Below are 26,937 nucleotides of genomic sequence, written 5' to 3'. Positions count from 1 at the left end.
CTTATCAACAGAGACCCATGTATCAGAGGGGAAGTAGAAATCATATTACCTTTTCTGAGTCCTCGGGTTCGTGGTCAGAGGATGAAAGTACCAGGGGAGGCCCAAGCAATCACTATCTTGATGAGGAATATGGAGGTGGACCATCAATGTCCCATATGTCCACAGTGGTAGGTCCCTCTGCTCCCTCTTCGTCCTCGTCTTCCTCTTCCTCTTTTTTAGATCAACGCCCAAGAAGGGGACAGAGATCGAATCGGGGCTTTGGGAGAGGTCAATTTGTGAGGCGCCAACCTCAAGAAGGCCAATTTGTGAGGCGTCAACCTCAAGAAGAATATCTGGAAACCAGGTATCGCAGATATTGGAGGTAAACACTGAAAAATGTCCTATTATAAACCTTTCCAAACGCCCTTTAACCCACAAAGAGATAGAGGTACTGAAAAAAGGGTTTACCTTTGCCCCATCCATGAAAGCTAACAAATTTGCACTAGGATATGCATGACTCGTTCAAATGAGTTCTACTGGCAGTCTGAAATAACAACACAGGTGCTTATATACATTTTTTTTTTAGATATATTGTATACCTGACTCAGTTGTTACCTCAGTTATCATAGCTAAACCGCACTAAGCTATTTGAGCGCTCATGTTAAACTCTTATGGTACTATTGGGGTCTCTACCCTAAGTGTAGTCAGGACTAAATTTCTGAACCTACAGATAATTGATATTATACTTTCTCCCTGCAGCTATTTAAGATGTACTTTGGATTCAGTTTGGTGAAATCCGATCAGAGACCTGGAATTAACGGCATTTTCCCTTATTAATCTTGAGTGTGCATTACCTTTGGATGATTTTTGTCTTCCTGCTGTTGATACTTCACTGAGATTGATCCTGATTCTTTGGGATCACATTTTATCCGAAGCCGCCTTTTGACTCTACAAGTGTGTATTTTCTAGAATTTTTATACTTACTCTTGGGAGCACTTAATTGGTTCTTTTTCTTCTTTTTCACTTATGGATTTCTGTGTCTCTGGATACCTCTTTATTGGGTTTTTCTGTCATTAGTATATCCTGGTGAAGTTTTCCAGATATCTCTCCTTCTATTTCAGCACTTTTTAAGTTCTACTTATTGTGCTTTAACTCATTATTATGTGATAAAAATGTAATTTAGCTATCACCATTCCCACAGATGAGACTGACGAGGCATAAAAGAAAATTTATTCAATTGAATGTTTGATTGTCTTGATTTAGCCTATCATATCAAATTATATTGAGTCTTCAACGGTTGGATATGCCATCAGCGCCCTGAGGAAGGAAGACTCCGAAACGCGCGTCGGCGCATCTGTGTTCTTCTTATGTTTTTTGTACTGTTTTTGTAATTGTACTCCTTGTTTTGTATGACTTCACAGAACTGTTCACTTTTGTGTACATAACACTAATTGTTTGAGTCTTGATGTTATGTTGTGTTTTTCAACAATTGTATTGCTTCGTCTCTCTTAGTTTGATGAGTTAGTTGGCCTGTTATGTTTCTGAATAGAAAAATGAAATGATCTATCTAAAAATAAAAAATTGATACATAACTTTATATATTTTTATAATAAAACCCCAAAAAAGAATGTTATAGTAGACTTTGTGTATTCTGTGGGATAGATTGATTATTTCTCCTACAAGGGGTTTTGTGTGTTTGTTTGAATTTTACCTTTGCCCCATCCATGAAAGCTAACAAATTTGTACTAGAGAAAGATCTTAAATCTTTCTTTCGGAAAATTAGGCTCACAAGGTTTTTTGAGAATAGAGAATACAATGAGCAAATAAATATTTCAGGTCTTAAACCGAAGTCTATTTTTACACCCCATATCGGTCAAATTGATAAGAAAATTGAGATATTTGAACAGGTGGGAGAGACAAAAATCAGTAATATATGGGAACACCAGCCCCCTACTACTCACAACATTAGCAAACAACACAAAGAGGCTCTTTTTAACCTTAAAAATTATTTTAGTATAATGATCAAACCTGCCGATAAGGGGGGTGGGGTCGTTATATTTGACACATTAGATTATGAAAATAGAATCATGGATTTACTGTCTGTAGAGGCTCCTTATCAAAGAGTCTCCATGAAGGAATGGCACCTTCTAAATAGAGAAATTCAGACTTTACTTTCCCTAGCAAAAGAAAATGAATGGATAGCAGAAAAAGAGTTCCAGTTTTTAAATAACGATAGGGCTGTGATCCCTGCAATCTATGGTCTGCCAAAGATCCATAAGAATACAAAAAATCCACCTCTTAGACCAATGGTTAGCTGTATTAATTCTCCAGTTGAACCCCTTAGTAAGTATGTGGACACGTTTTTAAAACCTTTGGTTCAGAAGCAAAGATCCTACATTAAAGATTCTGCCCACATGATTGCCACTATTGAAGGATATGAATTTAATAATAATACCCAACTCCTGCTGACTTTAGACATAGAGGCACTTTATACAAACATATCCCAAGGTGCCACTTTGAGAGTCATCGGTGACATTCTGGACCCTGCTGAATGCAGGGGTGCCAATGCAGATTTTATTCTGGCCTGTACCGAGCTGGTGTTGAAACATAACCTGTTTCTCTTCAAGGATGATTTATATCTCCAACGTAAGGGGACTAGCATTGGGGCCATCTGTGCCCCGAGTCTGGCCTGCCTCTATGCTGTTAGGTTTGAGGAGATCCATTTCTTCAATGAATCTGCTCCATTTTTCAAAAATGTGTCGAGATGGAGCAGATTCATTGATGATATTTTATTCATTTGGGAAGGCACTGCTGAACGCTTGGAGGAATTTTTAGAGTGTTTGAACTTGGGGGATGTTAATCTCAAATTCATCTCTGAATATAGTAGTCAAAGTGTTAACTTTTTAGATTTAACAATTAAACCAGTTAATGGAAAATTAGAGGTTGAATTGTTTTCTAAACCTGTAGATAAGAAGACTCTGCTCCATTATTCGAGCTTTCATCCAAGGGTAGAAAAAAATAATATAATCCCTTCGGGCAGTTCCTCTGTTTACGGAGGAACTTCTCCTCTTTGGATGATTTTTATAAACATTCTGATATCTTAAAGGTGAAACTCAGAGATAGAGGTTATCCCAAGAAATTGATCTCACATTCTTTCAAACGTGCATGGTTTTACAACCAGGAAAGTATGTTAATAGTTAGAGACACTAATATATCTAGGCAAAATAAAGGACAGAAATTAGTATTTGTGAGTCAATTCTCCTGTTTGAGCAACAAAATAAAAAATATAATCAATTCCAATTGGAGTATTTTAAATAATACTGAGTCTCTAAATTTGGAGAAGCCCTTGTTTGCGTTCAAGCGTAACAATAATTTACGAAGGGAATTAGTACACACATATAGAGAGGTCTCAAAAAAGCATCAACAGACCCTGCTGGGGACCCAAGCTGTTGGCAACTATAAGTGTAGTAATTGTAGTATGTGTGGTCAATGTGTGGAAGGAAAGGAGTTAATTTACAATAAACATACCCTAACCGCTAAAACAATAAATAACTGTAGAAGTAAGAATGTAATATACTTGCTCCTATGCCCATGCAATCTGGGGTACGTTGGTGAAACGTTCCGCGAATTGCGGGTATGGTTAGGAGAGCATAAATCAGCCATTAAGAACAGGAAAGATAATGTCCCGTTGGTTAGTTACTTTTTAAAAGAAGGCCACACACTTATGGATTTTAAATGGTTTATAACTGAAAAGTTAGAAGGTAGCAAGAGGTTAGGAGATTTAACCCTGAAACTCACGAATCCTGAACAACTATATATCTCAATTCTGGATATGATCGGGACCGGTCTCAACACAAAGGAGGACTGGATGAGATTGATTGATTGATAATAGTATTTAATCTTGTTGCCCCAGTCAAAATAGCTGTGTAATACGTTGTTGCTGGGTTTTTGTGTGGCTGTCAGTTTCTGACATAGGTGGTGTACCGGCAGCCCCTCGTGTTAGTGCGGGCGGCTACATAGGAACCCAGCATGTATACTTAAGGGATCTAAATTTATATAGAATTGGAGGTCATGGTACACCATGATGATTGATAAATTTGGTAGTCATGTGTTTCATTCCATTAACTTACATTAAACTTGCCCCGTTTAGAAATATACGGATCACTAGAATATCAATAGATAAGTGGTACAAACGGGTATTTATTTATCTATTTATTCATATTGTCCACGGGTTTACGTATATTCCTTTGGTCTTAGACCGATCATAATCAGAGCGCTATCAATGGCTCCATTCAGGAACACTGGAAGATATTTCTGTTTTAAAATATGTGAGAGCGGGACCCACCAGAATCACAGATGAGCCAGGGCCACTTTAAAACTTATAAAGTAGACGTACGCAAAAGACGCTGGGAACATGTAACTGGGAACCATTACTATCGTTGGCAAGCTAGGGCCATTTTAAGACATTTGAAAATTGAAAGAGACGCACGCAGATGACGTTATAACCACAGGCGATAATTCTTACATTTTTAACAAACTTGTATATGACGCGCCAGAAGAAGGCCAGTTTGTTCTACATTTCTCCGAATTTCCGTGAGGCAAGATGGCATTTTATTCCCACCATCAGTGGAGGTATGTTGAATGAGCGGGACCGGCCCTTTATGGGGGGTGGCAAGATATCGTTCGATTTTTAGAACTAATTTCAGGGGTGTATAAAAGATACTCCGGCATTTGTAAGCAGGTTATATCGCCCTAAAACTAACGGATGTTTGATTATGGGGGGGGGGAGGACAGATACATCGACTTCAGTATATATGGCCTATAATAATCTTCTTTCCTTGTTTGGGGCAATATTAAAATGCCCTTCGGCTATAACTTAGCGATAATATTGAAAGAACCTTTGGGCATTTAGCAATTCATAAATCACATGCATTTCGGGAACAATATAATTTATATTGAATAATCTCCCGATTGTTGCCATATAGGGACCGTTTATCTTAATGAACCCAATGCAGGAATAAGATTAAAAGTCTTAAAACTATTCTTGATGGTTTCCTGATTACTTTGGTCGTTAAGAACTCTGTGCATATAGTTAATTAAAACAGACTAAAATGAAAATAGTATAGACATTAACACCAGGGGATGTATAAAGGATACAGGAAATAATATGAAAATCTCATCATTTTAGGTGTGAAGCCTGCGTGTCCATCCTGAATTACATTTATGGACACTATCTGTTAGAATTTCTTTTAATCGTGGTTGAAAGGTGATACCTCAACAGCACTTGAGAACTAATATAACAAGTATTAAGGTGAGTGGGTGTAGAAATGATTTGTAAACAACCACCGCCAGTTTTTGTAAGTGGAGACAGGACCAAGTTGGAGGATATATATATATATATATATTTTCTGTTTCCCTACTAGGACTATATTCATTGAACAGGTGGATCACGAAAGATCACACATATAATAAGTGGAAGTGGAGTGGATAATATAATTATAAAAATCCCTCCGATGTAATACCATATTATTGGTATGTATTTTATTGAGAGATTCTCTAGTATGCCTTGACGAGTGAAAGTTTGGGTATGGATAAAGTGCTATATAGAGATTTGTGTGTGTATGGCCATGGAGTTGGTCCTCCATGTTGAATGAAGGATTGGGTTAGATATTAGGGGGTCATGAACCCGTTTTAAACAACTGGTATGAATACACTGATAAATAGACGTGCAATACGGGGGGACAAATCCTGTTAGGATGCTTTATATGAGGTTGGATGGGACAGTAGTACCGTATGGACACTGTTATTAATATATGTATTTGATAAAAAGTTTTGAAGGAACGAACTAAATAATTGAATTAATTGTAAGTACTAGAGTGAAGGTTCATGTATGTGTATATGTTTATATTATGTGTCTCTCCTTTAGATTAATGGGGGGAGCTACATATAAAAAATGTTTTTTTTAAATGTTAGTAGAAAGATCTCTGGAAGGCAATGAGTATAATTATGTTGTGTATACATGCAAATATAAAAAATATATATTTATTTTGTGTTTCTTGTTTAATTAGGTGTTTTAAAAATCTTAAATTTTGAGCGAGAGACAAGCTCTATGTAGATCCTGATGAAGGTGGTATTCCAATAATATACAACCACCGAAACGCGTCAACGCTTGTATTTATATAGTTGGTTATATCCAGGAACTGCCACGTCGAATTCAACCAAGAAGTGAATAGACCAATTGTTTTATATATGAGATTCCAGTTGGGAATAACCCTCACTTGATGAATTTGATTGTTTTCACACATTTGTTTTTTGTCTCTCATAAAAGGTCTCTTTCTATATGTTTTTATTATGTTTTTTAATATGATTTTTCTATGTGTTTTTAACTGTATGTACTACTGTAAATTTTGCAGTTATTTAAATTTCTTTATGTACTACAAATAAATGTTCAATTTGCCTTTTGAATTGTGAGCTCTTTATCTTTGTAACATACCCAGTTGTCTTTTTGGGTTCAAATCTATAGCCAGTAGGTGATGAATATGTGAAGTTGAGTGATCCTATAGTGTGTATTCCTGAGCATAGTTTGGGTGAATGTGGTGATCCAAGAGAGTCCTTTCTTTTCCTTTACTTGTGGTACCCTGTCTCTTGGCAAGTGGGGTTGCTCCCTATATTTTATATACAACTTCACCCTAAGATGCCTGCCGAGGGGACTGGCGCCCCAGGGTACGTTAATACATAATAAGCCACTCTGGACACTTCGGCCAGGGCTCTAATGGAAAGCTACTGACTTGAGCCGGGCATGAAAAAAGGAGGTACAGTAAAATGAGCCAGCACCTGCCAGGGGGTGCACCATCAGTACTCAAGGCCACTGTGCCGAGTCTCAGCGTCTACTAATGTGGGAGCAGAGCCACATGTAGAGATCGGAATGTGAAAACAGAATAACAGTTCATTAGCCTTGAACAGGGGAAAAATATTAACAAAGTACAGTGTTTTGCTGAGACAAGCGAGTTAGAAAATAAGGCCTAATACGAACACAGCCTAAACAGTCTTCCAGTGATTGCGAAATATAAAATGGAGTCACACTGGCTAACTAAAGCTTACATGCGGCATGGATAACTCAGTGGGTTACATAACGTGAATACAAATGGTGTCCATTTAGCCACACATTGCTATCCTAATATAGTACAACGAGTGCATGATGGAAAGGGGGAATTTCAAATCTAACAGACCCTCCTTTTAGCGTGTTTGGCTAAAAAGCTTTATTGCTATACGGCAGGGTCTTTACAATTCTAAATAGGGAGAGAGGAATTGCATAGTCATTCATTGGTCAAGGCGAAAACAAAGCAAATGCAAGTATCAAAGAAATTCTGTTCAATATTCGAATATTCCCTCATCTATCTGAATAATTGACTGAATCTCTTGCATCATCATGGAGAGACTTTGGGATCACATCCTGAGAATCTAGGAGTAGGGGTAAGCTTAGTCACACAGTAAGTGCAGCACACCGGGAGGCAGTAAATACAGAGGCAACAGGTAAAGATGACACATGCAATACCTATTAAGATGAGTAGTATCTTCCAACCCCATGATGTCAATAGTCCCCAGAACCATTCTGTGAGGGACCATGAACCATTGTCTTCATGAATTTCTGATGCAAGTCTGTATAATTTCTGTATTGCAGAGTAGACAGTGGGAGCACTGTCTGGGATATAGACGCAGCAGCTGCTGCCGATGACACAACAGGCTCCACCCCTGTCAGTTAAGATATCATCTAAAACCATCTGGTTTTGAAGTGAGACGAGTCTCGTTGCCTGGAGCTCGACTGTAATATTGGTCAGTATACCTGCAGTAGTATTAATGACTCCCTTGACTACTCTGGCCAGATGTCGAATATTGCGGCTATTAAACATGGGACCCCAGAACGGTATGAAGCCCTACATTATGTAAGTAAACTGCTGCAAGGAAGTATCTGCCTGGTCAATATCGTCTGGATTGACAGACCTCTTAAATCGGAGATCTGGGACATTGTACGCTGCAAGCGATGAGTTTTGTGATAGTTGGGAGGAGCTAAATAGACTCGGGGAAGGAGGTAAGACAGGTAGCATCGCCCAGACCATCCCCCAGGTAACCACACATAACCACGATCACCACAAACAAAATAAACATTGGGTGGTGGGATTAATAGCGGACATTTGGGAATTCTCAAGAGGGAGGTGGAGTTATATCTACCATTCCCCACCTCTATATTCCCCATCACTTGGACACAAAAGAGAGCCAGTACATCTACAACCGCCAGGGGTATGGGCTTATCCTCAGTGACATTGCGACTTTGGAAGGATTTGTAATATTCAGATATATTGAACTGCAAGAGCCTGTCTGTATCCATTCCTGTTCTGTTGGTCTTTCTACCTCGATCTGCCGCTCTTAGGCTGGAACTCGTGAATACTCAATCAAATTGCCCATCTCCATGGGAAACACCAGGTGGGGATCTATGCTGAGAATACACATTCAGTGTCAGAGAACGGGAACTGATGCTCCTGTGTTCGAAAGAGTCAGGCTGGGAGAATGAGCGGACCAAACTAAGTAAGGTGAACCAATCCTCACAGCGATTAACATAGTACAGAGGCATAGGCAGCAAGTTCTCCCTTTTAATGTGTGACAGAAGGTAACAACCCACATACCCAACATTTCATTGTGTTATAAACAGCATGTGTTTGATGCAGCCTCTGAATAAAAACATTATCCTTATTGGATTTTCGGTGTTCTTCTTTGTGAGCTGCTAAGCTACCAATAATATGCTCCGGAGGTGCCGGTGTAGTCCTTATCCAAGCATGCACAGGATATTTCTCCTCCAGGAAAAACAGCACCCCAAATACAAATATCAGAGAGCAAAATTATTATCACAAACACTATTTTAGTCTTGGGGGACCAAGAGGACCAAACAGGACCATGTGGAGCGGGGCGCGGAGCCGCAATGGGCTGCTCCTCATCGGAATGGGATGAAAAAGGGATACTTTTTAGGAAATGTTTTTTAGAATTGGAACCACAATATAACCGACCAGAGGGGTATTCTTCTTTCCTGTGTCTGTTATGAGCCTCACGGGAAGGCTCCTATCATCCATCAAGCACTCCCACGGAGAAGCTGCAGGATCGCAGCCCTTGCTGGAACACAAACGCGGCCCTTAATGAGAAATAAATCCTTCTTCTTTCAGGATAGGGCAACCTTTCTACAGGGCAAATACCCTCAGCGATCCTGTCCAGTGTCCAGGGCAGTGCACCAATGTTCTTTACTCTAATCTAAAACAGGCACCAGAGACACAGCGCCTACATCCTAAACTCAAGTCCTTCCCTAACTCCTGTATTGCCCTGCTGGTGCATTGTCCTTTCGTCAGGGCCGCAGATTGTACCTGGTACACCCAGGCTCCTCTTCATTCACAAACAGAGGCAAGAACGCAGATTCAGCTGGGGATCAGGACTCAGGTTGTTGTACTCCAGGAGCTGGAGCATCCAGGTGGGCCTTATCTCAGGGGTAATTGCCTCGAATAAGGCCTCGTCACTCTCCTTGTCTGTCTGCGCCCCTCTCAGCCGGGCGTCAGAAAAAGGCACAAAGCGGGAAACCAGCTCACCTTCCTGGTTAGTGATCCCGTCTCGAACCCAGATGTCGTAGGGGAGTGGGAGGGGCACCTTTTTTATGTGGGAGGCATGCGCCCAGTGCTTTTGGCCTTCGAGCTTGACAGCCGTACGGGTGGCCAGGAGCACCAGCGTAGGTTCTTTCCACCTCGGCTCCAGACAGGTTTTGTGCTGTAAATGGCGAATCATAACATAATCTCCGGGCTGTATCCGATGTCCAGGCCCCTCTGGTACCAGTTGCAGAGTGGTGTGTATCTGTAGGTGGACAAAACAAAGATCTTTAGACAATTGGTACAAGTACTCTATCAAAAGAGGGTACTCTATCAAGGAGAAACGCTTAGGCATTGGGACGCCCCAGACTTCATAGGGTGACAGTCCTGTCCTAGAATGCACTGTCACTCTCGTGGACAACATTGCTAAAGGCAATGCATCTGGCCATTGCAACCCTGTACTTTCATACATTTTTGCTAGCTTCAGCTTGAGAGTACCATTCTACTTTTCGACAAGGCCTGAGGATTGGGGATGTTTCGCTGCATGAAATTTGTGCATAATTTGTAAGCCCTTACACACCAGATCAATGACTTTGACATTGAAATGGCTCCCATTGTCACTCCAAATCACTCGTGGCAATCCGTAGCTTGGTAAGTACTATTTCAAAAGTGCCTTCGCCATGGCCATGGCAGTATTCTCTTTAGTGGGGTAGGCCTCAATCCATCTACTGAATGCACTAACTACCACTAGTACATATTTCAGGTTATTCACTCGTTCCATTTCGATAAAATCGATCAGGAGAACCTTGAAAGGGAAGTAAGGCGGTCCAAAATTACCAGCAGGTGTCGGAGTGCCCTTCCCAGGATTGTGTTTTAGACAAATAGTACAGTGTTTCACCAAATGTACAGCAACCTTAGGGATATTATCATTCTGCCATACTGGGTCTAGTAGTTTGCATATTCCTTAGGCACTAATGTGCGCCGGGCCATGAGCAACTACAGGGAGGACTAAAGCATTGGGCAACAGCCATCTCTGCTTTCCTGACAGATCAGTCCAACACCCATTCTCTTCCAAGCGTCCTGTCCTCTCCTCCCACATTTCCAGCTCATCTACAGTCGCCTCTCCCTGGATTTCCTTCACACTTTTCACTGTATTCTCAAACATCCCGTTGTCTGGAACCCATCTATCAGGACCACCCACAAACATCTTATTCATCTTTGATCTAGCTGTCTTCTTAGCCGTTTGGTCTGCAAAGGAATTACCTCTACCAACATTATCTGTGATAGCTCTATGGGCTCTGCATTTTAATATAGCCAACTTAGCAGGAAGTGTCAATGCTGATAACAATCTAAGTATTAGTGGACCATGCTGTATCCGATGCCCGTGTGAGGTCAGGAGCCCTCTCTCTGCCCAGAGGCACCCAAACTTATGGGCCACACCGAAGGCATGCTGGCTGTCAGTGTAGACATTAACAGCCTGTCCCTCATTCAATTCACAGGCCCTCAGAAGGGTGACTAACTATGCTGCTTGGGCCAACTGGTATGGAATGCTAGATGTCTCAACTACAGTGTGTAGCGTGGTGATTGCATAGGCTGCAGTGGTGGTGTCATCCGGCAATTTTAAACAAGTGACATCAACATATAGTTCCCCTTGGGGATCAGATAAGGGAACATCAGTCAGGTCTACCCGTCCCTTTGTTTCCTCCTCAGTCCGAAATAAACAATCATGGACACCATTGTCCTTTTCTCCTGAATGGAGGGGTAGTAATGTGGTTGGGTTCAAAGTAGCGCATCTTTTAATGGTAATGTGCGGAGCAAATAATGTTAGCTTATATCTAGTGAGAAATGCACTGGTGAGGTGCTACGTCTTTGTCTTGTTCAAAAGCGTATCCACAGCATGAGGTATCATGACTGTGAGGTCAGTATCAAGAACGAGCCCTACCGATTGTCTGACAGATACTGCCGCTGCTGCGGCAGCTCTCAGACAGCTGGGGCGCGCTCTGGTGACATTATCCAAAATGGCAGAGAAGTAAGCGCAGGATCTCTGCTTACCAACAAAACCCTGTGTTAGTACAGACAGTGCGCAACCTCTGCCTCATGTACATAGAGCACAAAAGGCTTCTGGTAGTCAGGAGTACCAAGCACAGGAGTAGAGCAAAGAGCAGTATTTAATTGTTCAAAAGCTTGCTGGAATGCAGGTGTCCAAGGCAAAGGCTCATGCACATCTTTGGTAGTGAGGTAAAGAAGGGGTTGTGTTAGTAAGGAAAAATTCAGGAACCAGTGGCGACAATATAAAGTTATCCCCAGGAACGCACGTACCTCACGTTTGGTCTTAGAAACAGGCATGTTAGTGATAGCAGCTATGCGTTCAGGTGTCAGTCTGCGACCCTCCTTTGGCAGTAGGTGACCTAAGTAGGTGAGCTCCTGTCGACAATATTGCAATTTCGAATGGGACATCTTGTGTCTGTGGGTGCCAAATGTAGCAGTAATTTAACTGTGGCGTCTTCACAGCCTGTTTCAGTGGCTGAGGCCACAAGGATATCGTCGAAATATTGCAGCAACACATTACCAGAGGGAAGTTCCAAAGAATCCAATTGTGTTTTCAAAGCCTAAATATAAATACTGGGGCTTTCTGTATAGCCTTGTGGAGCACATCAGAATCTAAAGCTCCGACCGGCTATTGCAAATACAAACAGATAGCAGCTATCTGGGTGGATTGGTATGCTAAAGAAAGTGTTGTTTAAATCGATCACTGAGAAGAATTTAGCGGTCGAGGAAATCATGGTCAGGATTGTGGTGATGTCAGGTACCACAGGATACTAGAGAACCGATAATTTATTGACCTCTCTGAGATCAATAACAAAACGATACAGATCGGAATGGGTGTCAGAGCAGTCCAAGGGTGCCTTCTTAAGAATAGGAAGAATAGGGCTATTACACACATTCGCTGCTGTCTCTTCAACCACCCCTGACTTAATCAATTACTGTATTATTTGCAATAAGGCCTTTTCTCCTGCCTGGGATATCTTGTATTGGTGAATTCAGGGCAGTCTGGCATTATCCTTTATCTGTATAGAGACTGGCGGGATCTGAAGCAGCCTCACATCTGTATCACCTGTAGCACAAAATATGCATGGCACATCTTGGAACTCGGGAGGGAGGGGGTCTTCCTTTGCAAAGCATTGTTTGGCATAGTCGACTCATGGGCCAACAGTCATGTAAACGCCGTCTGGGGAACAATAAATTGTTGTATGCAATCTTTTTAACAGATCCAGTCCGAATAGATTCTCCCCGCAATTTGACGTTAGTAGAAATGGTGAGTCAACTGTAAAGGAGCCGATAGTCAAAGCAAGAGGCTTGGAAATGGGGCTAACAACTGGTACGCCTGAGAAACCCACCGAAACATTATTTTGGCCAGACAGAGCTTCCCCCGGGACCAGTGAACGGGAAACAGAGCTATTCATAGCCCCTGTATCAACTAGAAATTTCTCGGGGGTACCTTGTAAATCTGCAGTCACGTATGGTCCGCGCTGATCTACAGGCACCGGAACTGGTCACCCCGTCACTTCATCCATATCATAGTCGTTGTGGTAGTACTGGCTTCCCTGAGGGTCGTCAAAGTAATTCCCGCTCTGTCTGCTGTAAGACGCATCCTCTGACTGCATCCCCCCTTGGCCTCCTCCCCCTCGCCCTCTCCCTCCAAAACCCTGATCTCTCGGGCCCCACCTCTCTGCAACAATTCCGGACACTCGTTCCGCCAATATACCTCCTTTTTACAGTACACACATTGGTTGGGTCCCATGGGGACACCTGAAGCCCCACCCCTGTTAGATCGGGGTGGCTGTAGACCCAAACCCGGACCTTGTCCTCTACCGCTTCCTCTCGCAACTTGCTGCATCAGCACCCTCATCTTCAAATCCTTCGACTTCTTCTCTCCCTTTTCCTTGTCCTCATTCTCTCTATGCTCATAATAGTGTGGCCATACTCAATATTACTCATGGAGACAAGGTTGTCCAAGTACTTTCCGAAGCCTGCAACCTAGTGGCAAACTCAGGGAGTAAGTTAGTGACTAATCTGTTCACAAACAAGCGGACACCATCCTCCTGTGACAAATCCTGGCTGCTAAAATCTAGGAACACCCCTTCAATTCTGGTAAAGAAATCCAAAACACTCTTGTCCTTCTTCTGACGACACACAGTCAACTTATCTCAATCCACTCTTTTCGGTGGGATAAGGGAGTGCATGTAGGCAATAATACGCCCCGAAAAGGCTAATAACTCTGCCTTTGGCTTCTAACCGTGCTTGCGCTCCTTATCCCATGCTCTAATCTTGTCCCATGTGCCACCCAACTCCAGGAGAGTGTCCTGCATGTGGACCTGTCTCCATATACCTACTGGTACTAACAAGCCGAAAAATAACTGTATGTCAACTAATGCCATCACTGTGGAGGAGGCCGCATCTGTCATTTCTTTATACTATGCAGTAGGGTTTTTCCTTCGGTCCGGTAACTGGCTCTTTAGAGAAAAGACCTCACACCATTTCCAAGGAGTATAGATTCATTGCTCCTGGAAACGAGCATCGACTCACGGTCTGATTACTGTATCCATAGAGTCGCGCAATTCTGGTATATCAGGATGATAAATTGGATAGACTTCCCTCATGGGGTGCTGCGTTCCTAGCATTGGAACCTTCTGAAGTAACCTGCCTCGGTAACCCACCAACGTAGTCACATTGCTGAAAACCTCATTCAGGGCCATGTCTGTAACATATTCTCGGTCTCCTATGTCATTGATAACCTGCAGTGCGGTACCCGGAAAAAACACTGTTCCAACAATTCTATCAGTGTGGCTGACATGTGCTTAAGGGCATGCTGCTGTATAAAGGGCTCATAATCTCTCATCACACTCCACACATCCTCCAGACTGTAGATCAGGTACTGGGCCCATTGAGCTGCCTGATTCACCACCATCTGTTTCTCCTCAGTACACACAGCAGAGCGCATCAACACTTTCTCCATGCGGTCTTGCACTGCTGCCCAATTGGCTCCAGGAATTCCATGTGCAGGTATCTCAGTATTCAACGGTGTTTGTGGTGTCAAACTCGCAGGGGAAAGGATAGATGCAGAGACAGGCAACATCATGTAGGGGGATAGAGTTGTAGGTGTAAACGGAAGCAAAGTGAACGAGGTGGAGCCAAGGGACGGGTCAGTAGAGTGAAGAGACAGGACATAGGAAGTGACAGTGTCCGCTCCTGTGGCTGATGGGAATACGAGGGAGGCAAGTGGGGCTGGGGCTGAGGTCGCAGAAACAAATGGAACTGGGGCCGAGGCAGCAGTACCAGAAGCATTAGAGGGAGCCACCCAGGAGGTTGGGGACGGAGATATGGAGACCGTAGGATATATCTGATGTGGGGCATAGGGTGGCGGGGGCGAGAGTCCAAGAACTAATCAACCACCTCATCTCCTTCCTCCCTGGCAACATAACTTTTGTCAGTCTGCAGCCTAAACTTCCTATCTGTGCACTCTATACCTTTTGTCTGTCTTTTCCCTTTTGTAGGCTACTGCCTTCTGTGTAATAGTTTGTGTCTGCTTTCTTTGAACCTTTTTCTCTGCTCGCATGCGTTGCTGCTTTGCTTCTTTCTGCCATACTCTCAAAGAATCAAACATGGACTGCCTACTCCTCTTACCAAACAATTTGTCCTGCAGAAAATGTATCTTTGTTAATCAAATGAGCCATTGCAACTCAGCATTGTCCCTCGTATATTTATTCCACAATGTGCTAAACATAATAGGGCCAATACCATGCTTGACATATATGTCAAAGTTCGGGGTACCCTCCCTCCGGAGGTACGGGTTGGCTCTCTTCCAACCGACTTACTTAAACAAGACATCTTAATATAAGACTTAATATAAGAAACATGCACTGACCCTAACGGACAACAGCACCAACAACAGCAGTAAAGGAAAAAATAAAATCACTCACAACTCAAAACCAACTATCCGGAGAACACAGTCGCTACTCACTCAACCAAGCATTTCACCAGTACCATCACCGGTTCCAGCCCACAGGCCCCACAGCACCGGGACACGCAAACAAATCACACATCAGCCCAGAGGATGCCTCGCATTCAGAACAACAGTCTAAAGACCGTACCAAGTTCAAGAGGACAGGCCTTAGCCCCAGACCTTTTTCAAAACGCAAGCTGAATTACCAATTGGTCTGTCAGACTACTCAAAAACACTCTGTGTCCTTTAGAAGGGTCCGCAAACCCACCAAGTACAACCCAAGACGGTATTAAAACCGTACCAAGACATAGCCCGTCGACTTGTGCCGTTCAAGCAAGGCAATTCAGAAACTGCAGACAAGACAGTCCGGAGACTGTATCAAGACTCATGCCAACCAAGAATGGTACAATTTTCCCAAGAACCAAGTTACTCACCTGGTGCACTCAGGTTGAGTCAAGTTATTCTCCGCTGCCGACTCTTCAGACCAAACGGTCAACTCCAAGGTTTTGCCTTCTCAGGACCCCAGCCGGTGACCACTAGCTGAGGATCCGCCTGATCCGAAGGGAGGGGCCTCTGCGAGAACCAAGCACGGTCTTATGGATGTAGGGCCCCGATCTGCCCAATCAACCAGACACCACCCCGGCCCCTGCATCCCGATTACAGGTGAGGGGGCCACACTTCCTGGGGTCCCTGTTCGGGCGCCAACTGACAACCACCTGCTATGCCTTCAGAAATGAAGAGTCAGTAAGACAGTAGAGAATATGAACTTACTTTATTCGACATGTACTCTGCAGAGGAGCCCAGTCAAGCCTTCACCCTAAGATGTCTGTTGAGGGGATTGGCGCCCAAGGGTATGCTAGTACATAATAAGCCCCTCTGGTGATTTTGGCCATGCGTCTAATGGAAAGTTACCGGCTTGAGCCGGGCATGAACAAAGGAGCTACAGAAAGATGAGCCAGCTCCTGCCAAAGGGGTGCACTATAAGTACTCAAGGCCACTGTGCCAAGACTCAGCATCTCCTAACGTGGGAGCAGAGCTACATGTAGAGATTGGAATGTGCAAACAGAATAACAGTTCATTAGAAAGTCGAGTTACAGCCTTGAACAGGGGAAAAATAATAACAAATTACGGTGTTCTGCTGAGGCAAGTGAGTTGGAAAATAAGACCTCATACGAACACAGTCTAAGCAGTCTTCCAGTGATTGCGAGATACAAAAGGGAGTCACACTAGATAACTGAAGCTTACATGTGGCGTGGATAACTCAGTGGGTTACATAACATGAATACAAATGGCATCTATTTAGCCACACATTGCTAACCTAATATAGCATAACTAGGCCTGGGCAGTGAACTTCGCTCTGTTCACGGAGTTTGCAGAGTTTTCTGCACTCCACACTCCGCAGAGCTCGCGGAGTGCAGAAAACTCTGCTTCGCGCTGTGCAGGGGAGTTTTTTCCCCGCTCACTATCGCGAACGGTAAGTTCGAGATCGCGAATGGTAAGTTTGCGAGCTGCTGTTCGGGCAGAATTCTTACCCTAGCTGCAGGAATACCAACACAAACTGCAGTTCGCACTGCGCTCCGCCACTCGCAGATCTTCGCAGATGTTTTTGATAACTTGGTGGAGTTCTGCATATCAAAACTGCGCGAACTACGCCTAGGCCTAAGAATAACGAGTGCCTGATGGGAAGGGGGAATTTCAAATCTAATACTACTCCCCGTCAAACTCTGGAAGTTGGACCTACAGAGTTTTTCGTGGGACGAACCTGGATGGCTAGGCCGGCTCGCGGTTGAAGGCAGGCGGCTTGGCTGACCAGGTTGAGTCGGTCCCCCTAAGGAGCTTTTTTTTCAAAGTTGCTCCAATGTTCTCTAAACTTCTGGAACTTCTTCCTGACGTTCCCCAAGGGGTCCCAAAGTGTCTCAAACTCATTCCAAGGGTCTGGAAGCTCCAAGGTCCTTGAAAGTTGAGGACTTCAGTTCCCACAATCCATTTGGACAAAACCCTTACAAATCCCTGTCCCCTCCTCTGTTTTCAGAACGTGAAACCGGATCAGCACTGTCTCTTTAAGGCTGCATCCTCAACAGACTCCTTCTCCATTCACGTGACTAGGTCAGGTGACCTGGTTGATTTCAAAGCGGAAGAAGGAGGAAGTATTCAGCGTTCGGGTGAAGCATCAGGAGTGCAGAAAACGGAACCGAGGGAAGATGGACCGTGTGTGCAGACCATCTTTGTGACCCCTAGGTTGGGAGACGTTCATCGACGAGGAGAAGCCCATACCGGAAGAGGAATGTCGGAACCCTCCCCGAGAAGAAGACGCAGAGAGGGAGCCGGACCCCATCCGGCGACGTGCAGACATGAGCCGCGGCACAGGAGGGTCGTGGCTTCACAAGGTACGGGGACACCTGGAGGCAGTGTGGAGCAGGGCGGCTGGGGACGCTAAAGAAGGGGTGTCAGGAGGGAAAGAGACCCAAGGATGCGCTCCTCCATACTAGCCACATACTGCACATAAACAATGCTGTTACTAAAAGCTGCGAGCAAAAACACTGGTGTTAGGTCACGTTGCTACCTCCTGTCACTCCCCTCCCCTGGAGTATTTGTTTCAAAACTAAACCATTTTCTTACGGTGTGTATTTTTTTATGTACAGCGAGACCATTACCCCTGACAGCCCTGAACAGAGAGACAAGGCAGAAGTCTCCCCACTCTCTGATGGAAGAGAGAGAAGATGCCTGATCACGACAAGGGCTTCATACAATCACCGTATGTAAAAGTTATAAACCCCTACTTGTAATTGAGGAAATAAAGAGATGTGCACTAACTCTATCCTCGTGTCCCAGTCTGCTTCTCCACCGTGCCACAGCACCCCAACCGGGAAGGACCAAAAACCTTTAGCAAGGCCAGACCAGCCTTTTTGCAATGTTTTAACAGCCGGAACAAGCTTGGCATCTCGTGAAGCAAGCCCCCAATCAGCGACAGCCACAGCAGCCCTGCAACCGATGGATCTAGTTCCACTTCAACTAGAATCTGGACAAGAGCCTGGTGCTGGGGGCCCCCATGGCCGCAATAAGCGGCCCCAAGCAGGACACTCTACAACCAAACAATGAAGCCAAAGCTAAGGATAAATTTTGGCAGTGCCCGCCCCACAAAGGGCAAAGCGGCCCTAACACCAGGCTCACTAATAGTGGTCCAAGAGGTCATTCTCACCCCAAGGTATCCCAGTACTGGACATCACGACAGCTCGAATAGGAGCAATATACTCTGCCTCTTCAAACATCTGGCCACCCTAGAACAGATACAAATGGGAGATATAGAATGGGTGAAATTCCTGAGCATGAAGGAGGACACACACGGCGACTCAATTGTGGTGGGTTTGAAACGCATAAAAATACAACAAGCCATTGTGAACAACTCTACACAACTTGCAGAGTGGGGCATTGATGTCCAGACGCTGCCGTATCTAAAATACCTATGTTTTGGCACCGGATAACAGGCGAAAGGCCCCACAAGGGTCCCATAATTTTGAACAAACCTTCTATAATACCCTGTCAGTCCCAGAAATGCACTGACCTGAGTCCGGGTAACAGGAGGTGTCCAATCCAAAATAGTTTGGCTTTTAGCTTGGAGAGGCTGTACATGGCTCCCACTTACCAGGTGGCCCAGTTACACCACAGAACTCTGCCTATTTGGTACTTACTTGCCTTAATAGTAAGGCCTGCCTGCTTCATAGCCTGAAGCACTTCCCTTATTTGGCTTAAGTGATCCCCCAGGTAGAACTGTATAGAGCAATATCATCCAGGTCAGCTGCACTGAACTGTTCCAACCCAGACAAGACCCATTTCACCAACCTTTGGAAGGTGGCAGGTGCATTCTTTAAGCCAAAGGGCATTACCTTAAACTGATAATGTCCCTGTGGTGTGGAGAATGCTGACCTCTCCTTTGCTCCATCAGTGAGGGCAATCTGCCAGTAACCTGAAGTCAAATCAAAAGTACTCAGGTGCTTAGCAGCCCCTAACCTGTCAATGAGCTCATGAGCTCTAGGTATAGGGTGAGTGTTAGACTTTGTGACTGCATTCAATCATCTGTAGTCCACACAGAACCGTAACTCCTTGGGTCTCCTCTGATGATTAGGTTTAGGTACCAGCACCACTGGACTGGCCCATGGACTCTCGGACGGTTCAATTACTCCCAGTTCCATTATCTTAGCAACCTCAGCTTTAATGCTAGCTCTGACATGGTCAGACAGGATGTACAGTTTAGTTTTTGACAGGTAAGCTGTCACCAGTGTCAATGCGGTGCACGCCCCACTCAGTGATGCCTGGGGTCAAAGAGAACAGGCCAGCACTCTGCTCCAGCATGAGCTTACAGTCTCTGTGCTGCTGGTCTGTCAACTTGGGAGAGATTATCACCCCCTCCACTGACCCATCTTGCACATTAGTGGAGAGGAGGTCGGGCACTGGCTCAGTTTCCTCCTCCGCACCCTCATCAGTGACCAGTAACATGTTCATATCTGCCCTGTCATGGTGGGGTTTTAATCTATTCATATGCAGCATCCTATAAGGGTTCCTGGGGGTGCCATAGTCAGCCAAATAGGTAACCTCACCCTTCTTTTCTAAGATTGGATAGGGCCCACTCCACTTGTCATGGAGGGCCCTGGGGACCACAGGCTCGAACACCCACACCAGTTGTCCTGGAGCATACTCAGGCATAGTAGCCTTCTGATCATACCAGTGCTTCATGAGTTCCTGGCTGGCCTCCAGTTTCCGGTTTTCCTTGTACATGTACTCTGCCATTCTGGATCTCAGGCCTAGCTCCATAGTCAAGCACATTGTCCTTTGCCTCTTTAAGAGGCTTCTCTAAAGATTCTCTCAGCAGGCTCAATGGCCCCCTCACAGGGTGTCCAAACAACAACTCAAAGGGACTGAAACCACCCCCTTTCTGTGGCACCTCCCTGTAGGTAAACAGTAAGCATGGGAGGAGAACATCCCATCTCCTCCTGAGTTTCTCTGACAACCCATTTATCATGGTCTTCAGGGTTTTGTTGAATATCTCAACAAGACCATTTGCTAGTGGGTGATAGGGGTGGTAAACTTGTAGTTGACACCACACTCATCCCACATAGTAGTCAGAGAGCTGGACAGGAAGCTTATGCCCCTATCTGACACCACCTCTTTTAGAAAACTGACTCTGGTGAACACACCAAGCAGTGCTCTAGCCACTGCAGGAGCACCAATGATTCTAAGAGGGATTGCTTCATGGTACCTAGTGCCATGGTCCACTACCACTAAGATATACCTATTCCCTGATGCAGTAGGTGGGTCCAGGGGACCAACAATGTCCATCCCCACCCTTTCAAAAGGAACCACAACCACTGGCAGTGGTATTAGGGGAGCCTTTGTCTTGCCTCCTGCCTTGCCACTGGCCTGACAGGGGACACAGGAGCTGAAAAACTCCTTTACCTTTTCAGACTTATTGGGCCAGTTGAAATGGTTCACCAACCTGTTCCATGTCTTTGTCTGTACCAAATGCCCTGCCAAAGGGATATCATGACCCAAATTCAGGATGAACTCTCTGTACTTCTGGGGCACCACCAACCTCCTGGTGGCCCCCTCCTTGAGGTTTCTGGCCTCAGTATAAAGCAGACCATCTTCCCAGTAGAGCTTGTGAAACCCAATGTCATCCCCCTCCTCCTGCTTAGAAGCAATCCGCCTCAAGCTCTCAAGGGTGGGACAGTCTCTCTGTCCCTTACTGAACTCCTCTCTGGAGAGTCCACCTGCTCCTGTCAACTCTGCCAAATCTGATAGCTCTGGCAGGGATGCAGTCCCTCCCTTAGAGGCCAGATCCTCCCAATCAGGGTTAGATTCTCCCTGCACCTCTGGAGTTCCCTGGGCTGGCTCACTATGCCCAGTACCCTTGTCCTTGGATGCTTGGCCCTTTATTCCAGGGTCCAACTGTCCAGCCCCTCCCTTTTGGCTAGTCTGTGACCTAGTCACAGCATGTACCCACTCAAAAGTTTTGTTCCAAGGCAATTTAGAGGATTTTTATAATCTTCATTCACTTTACTGAAAGGTGTTCTTTTAACCACAAGTTGTCATCCGCGCCGCTGAGCACCAAATGTTGAAACGTGGATTATTGGTAGGGGCAAATGTAGGTCTGCCTCTGGCAATAAGGCCACTAACAAAGTAAAGGGCTCAGAATCAGTCTTAAATAATTATTCCCATGCTCAACCATTTGTAGCTTGGATACGAGCAGGCAGGCTTAACTTCAAAGACAGGTATGTAAAGCACTTAAAAACACCAATTCAGTAAATAATTGCATAATAAAAATCCAACAACAATTTATAAAAATAGGAAATATATTTATTTGTAAAATGACAATAAAACGGCAACAACCCAATGTATGGAACCGAAGATAGGATTTTTTAAAGATGTATCACTCTATAGCACTTAGAAACATATAGCACCATATTAGGACAACGGAAGGACGGGCCCTCTAGGGCCACGCGGGTTCTTACTACCACCTGCAATGCCTTCCAAAAATGAAGAGTCGGTCAGACAGTAGAGAATGAAAACTTACATTTATTCAGTTATATACTCTGCAGAGGAGCCAAGTCAGACTTTCACCCTCAGATGTCTGCCAAGTGTTGCTTATCCTGGCGCTGGAACCACTGCTGCACAGACTCCGTTCTTTGTCAAGCTGTAAGGGGATAATGCGAGGCTGTGCGTCTCACACTGTTTTAGCTCAGGCAGATGATCTCATTCTTTATATCAAAGACATGGATGCAGACCCTCATCCAATGCCCTCCATCTTTGTGTCAGTCGTATGCCTATTTCTTTGATAGCTCTGTGAGGAGCGGTCAATTTCCGTTCGGCCCCTGGACCTTTCACATAGCGCCTGATACTTTTAAATATCTCGGAATACAGATCTACCGCGATGCCACGGATCTCCTAGATGGCAACCTAACACGTGCGATTACTGCTCTCAAATCTCAGATCCACTTCTGGATCTCGCTGCCCTTATCGGTGGCAGGCCGAGTAGCTATCACTAAAATGGTGCTACTGCCGAGGCTACTTTATTACTTCACCAATCTACCTATACTTGTACCCTCAAAGATTTTTTAAGTATTGAACTCTTTATTGATAAAACTAGTCTGGGGCTAAGGGCGTAGATGCATCAGCCTGGCGAAACTACAATTAACCACGAAATAAGGGGGGATGAGAGTACCGGATTTGGGCGCATATTGGTGCTAGCCAACTGCAGTGGCTGGCATATTGGCTTGCAGGACGTAATTTACAAAAATTGGATATGTCACTGCGGGATAGAGACAAGGGGGTCATCCACAGGCTCTTACTACCTCAGGCTTTCCTACCGACATCGACACCCCACTTACTCAGGATAGCCATTACTTCCTGGAGGAGTGCAGTGAAGTACACTGGACGGATGCACTGTATGCTCCCACCATTCCGCTGCTAGGTGTCCCCACACAAACGGGACTGGTCACTAACCGTGCTCTACAGGCATGGGCTGATGGGGGCATTACCACAATAGGAGAGTTCTTTTCTGAGGGTGTATTAATGAGACATGCAATTTTTATACGTGTACATGGTGCCCCGATACACTGTTCCTCCTGCATGCACATATATCCAGATATATACGCACTACATGGTCACCAGAGGATACAGAACCAACCACGAACACGCTACTTACCATGCAGTACCTAACGGGACATGGGGCGCGCCTGACAAAGTGGTTGACACACAGGATTTGGACTGAAACGACGATCTCATTACGACCATTGCGCGAAAAATGGGAAGTGGATGTGGGCCGCGAATTTACAGACAAGGAATGGGACACTATACTGGGATACCCCAAAAAGGTGTCTTGTAAGCCTAAATTAAAATTATTCAAGTGATGTTACTCCAGAGAGCTTATTTAACCACACGCAGATTGGGTGCTATGTTTCCAGGAGCAAGTGATACCTGCCCGCGTTGCTATGCACCCAACACAGGGCTGATACACATGGTATGGGACTGCCCTAGGCTGGGACACTACTGGACGACGGTATGCAAAATAATTACGGATATAGCCCTGGTGCGTCATAACGACACATTGGAATACTGTATACTGGGACTAGAACCCCGTGTAAAGAAGGGTAATCCCACTAATCGATTTGCTAATCTTGCGCTTCTTCTAGCTAAAAGAGCCATAACCACACGATGGAAAGCCGCTAGGGCTCCGTCCCTATAGGAGTGGCATATGGAAGTAATGAGATGGGGTAGAGCGGAGGGAGCTGAACTAACGAGAGGGGAGTATAGAGGCCTACGGAAAACACTGATATCGATGAGCTGGAATGCAATGATGGAGGAATATGCAGCGATAGATATATTATCATACTAAGGAATCACAACACCATCAGTTGGGATCGTAGACCACTGACATGGGACACACAAGCGCCTTACAGCATCAGTGGGAGTTATTATTTAATATAGCAGGAATGCAAAGTACACCTAGGACAGACTGTGGAACTGAGATATACACAAATTTCAGATTTGGACATGCGTAAGTGTTACTATAGACACTCGTATATGGGGAAAGGGAGGGTTGGGTAAGTTTTTGTTAGGATGATATAGATGTGATAGGACATGATAGATTTAATTAACCATGATATATTATGCTGGACTTCTGAGGTAGGCGAGAATGCTGTAAGCTATTCGTAATGGCCTACCAGTAGAGACTCATTCAACGGTTCAGGACTTGTATTCAATGACATATGGGGACTCTCATAGACCTTCTGCAATGTGAATGTATACTCTTCTAATTTGGTTGTAAACATATGTAACTATGCCATGTATCAGTATGTTCATGTCTCATTCTACGATGTCTACATCATTGCTGTGAAAATCAATTACAAAATGTTTTTTTTAAAAAGATGTCTGCCAAGGGGATTGACTACCCAGGGTATGGTAATACATAATAAACCCTTCTGGAGACTTCAGTCATGCCTCTGATGGAAAATCACCGACTTGAGCTCGGCATGAACAAAGGAGGTACACAGAGATGGGCTAGCACCTGCCAGAGGGGTGCACTATCAGTATTTCAAGGCCACTGTGCAGAGTCTCAGCTTAGTCTCCTAACGTGGGAGCAGAACTACATGCAGAGATTGGAATGAGCAAAGAGAAGAACAGTTCATTAGCAAGTCGAGTTACAGCCTTGAACAAATGAGGATAATAACAAAGTACAGTTTTCTGCGGAGGCAAGCAAGTTAGGGAAGTAAGACCTACTGTGAGGACAGTCTAAGCAGTCTTCTAGTGGTTACGAAATACAAAATAGAGTCACAGGGGCTAACTAAAGCCTACATGCAGCGACAATAACGCAGTGGGTTGCAAAACGTAAATACAAATAGCATCTATTTTAGCCACACATTGCTAACTTAACACAACATAATGAGTGCATTGTGGGTAAGGGATTTTCAAATCTAACACATCTGGTCACGATAGACCGTCTCAAAGTCAAAGTTTCAGGCTGACCGCGATGGAGCCCTGAGCAGCTACCCCTCGTGGTAGGTCCAGGTCACAGTTTTTACCTTCGGACTTAGAAACTTTTCTGGAGCTTGATGCTCTATACCAGGTCGGATTCGGTGAGGGTTCGCCTGTCTCAGATTTCTTCTACTCCCGGTCAAACTCTGAAAGTACGACGTACTGAGCTTTTAGCGGGATGAACCTGGATGGCTTGGCTGGCTCGAGGTTGAAGGCAGGTGGCTTGGCTGACCAGGTTGAGTCGGTCCCTCTATGGAGCTTTTTTTCAAAGTTGCTCCATAGTTCTCCAAACTCCTGGAACTTCTTCCGGAAGTCCCTCAGGGTGTCCCAAAGTGTCTCAAGCTCACTCCAAGGGTCTGGAAGCTCCAAGATGGTCCTTGAAAGTTGAGGACTTCAGTATCCAGAATCTACTTGGACAAAACCCTTACAACTCCCCTGGTAGTTCCACAGGTTGAGGATCCTTGGTGGTGATGTTCCAGGTGAGCTCTGTTAACCAGTAACTTGCAGGGAGTCCACTATTTAGTTCTTTTACAGTAAGGTAATTCACAGGGCTGTAGTTTCAGCTGGTGCAGTCTTCAGGGGGCAGGCCTTAGAATTTTCACCCCAACTTCTCAGCATGGCAACGTCTTGCTTTCTTAAGTTTCCAGCAACAAATCTGAGGGGCTCTGCCCCTCTCCGATACTTATTCCAAGTTCTCTGGATCAAGCAGGAGGTCACTCCTGACCAATGGGATCAGGGCAACTCCCCAAGGATATGACCACATCCTGTAGAGTGTGGCATTAGTTTGTCCCAGAGTGCACCAAATCTTCCAGATTCATAATGGTTTTCCAGCAGGGAGGGAAGAGCTGGCTAAACACAACCCTAGGATGGCTACTTTCCATAGCCTCTCCCCCTTGCATCTGCTCCTTCTTTCCTTAATCCTAGCTCTGGCTTTGGGTCAAGAGAGTAGAGTTGTAAATGGCACTGAGGCCGTCCCCTTCCCTTTGAAGACCATGGTTTACGACTCCTCCCCCCGCTCTGGCATTCCTGTGTAGCAGCATACTGCCCTCCCAGCAGAGCTGGTTAACCCCAGAGGCTCTTTATCACCTCTACAAGGCAGCCTGGCTAATCCACTTAACTCTAACCAATCAGGACAGACCACTGGAAGGCTGAACTACGACTTAGAAACAAGAGATTCGTATAACTTCTTGTCTGTACATTTTAGGAGAAATTCAACAATATGATATTGTTGGATTCATCTCTACCATTCTGGTAAGTCTTTGAATGGAAGTTCTATCATTCTCCTATCAGGAGTTATTAGTTAATAACTTCTTGCCATGTTAACCTTTGTGGCATGGCATTTGCACTGGTACATGGACTTGGGCCATTTTCCCAACACCAAGACTTTCAAAAACATATTTTGTAAGTACTTTGCTTATATCTACAGGACCCCCACCCCATGGAACAACTAGGGGAGACTTTTTGGGTTCTGAATCTGTAGAGATATTGCAGATCCTCCCTCCAGAGTGCTCCTAGCATCAAATTCGAATTTGGGCAGCACTTTATCACAATGTGGGGAGTGAAATGTGAAATTTCATTTAACCCAGGGCATATGAAACTCATTTTTATAAGGGTCTTCCTTATAAATACCTGACCCCCCCACCCCTGGGACACCTGGGGGAGACCCTGGGGGTTCCTAATATGGCAAAACATTGTAGGTTATCCATTTGTAAGTACCCCAAACACCAAAGTCGAGCTTGGGCACAATTTACTTTTTAAAAGCAGTCCTGACACCCAGGGCTGCTTTTAAACTGACCTCAGGCTTCA

This window comes from Triturus cristatus, chromosome 4_1 (assembly GCF_964204655.1).
Source record: "Triturus cristatus chromosome 4_1, aTriCri1.1, whole genome shotgun sequence".
In the NCBI taxonomy this organism is placed as follows: domain Eukaryota; kingdom Metazoa; phylum Chordata; class Amphibia; order Caudata; family Salamandridae; genus Triturus; species Triturus cristatus.
Note: the sequence above shows the minus strand (reverse complement) of the source record.